Below are 456 nucleotides of genomic sequence, written 5' to 3'. Positions count from 1 at the left end.
TATGCCTGCCTTTTTTAAAAAATATATATATAAAAATATATGAGCAGAACTTATAACATGACAAAGGGGTCATTTTCCTCTAGCTATGAGCAATAAAGAAAGCATGCACGGCACTGACAAAATGGAATAAGCTAATCATACATTCATCAAGCTTATATTATATGCAAAGTTGGTCCAAAAGTGGATGTATTTACTTTCTCTTTCTGTAGTAAGTCTCATTGGGGTGAAAACAGTTTCAATGTTGTTATTATTATTATATATATATATATATATATATATATATATATATATATATATATATATATATATATATATATATATATATATATATATATATATATATATATATATATGTGTGTGTATAAAATAATATGTATGTATATATAATAATGTGCCATCCATCCATCCATCCATTTTCTTGACCGCTTATTCCTCACAAGGGTCGCGGGGGCTGCT

The sequence above is a fragment of the Festucalex cinctus genome, chromosome 1 (genome assembly GCF_051991245.1).
Source record: "Festucalex cinctus isolate MCC-2025b chromosome 1, RoL_Fcin_1.0, whole genome shotgun sequence".
Lineage (NCBI taxonomy): Eukaryota > Metazoa > Chordata > Actinopteri > Syngnathiformes > Syngnathidae > Festucalex > Festucalex cinctus.
The sequence above is the reverse complement of the archived record's forward strand: the minus strand, read 5'-3'. Positions refer to the sequence as shown.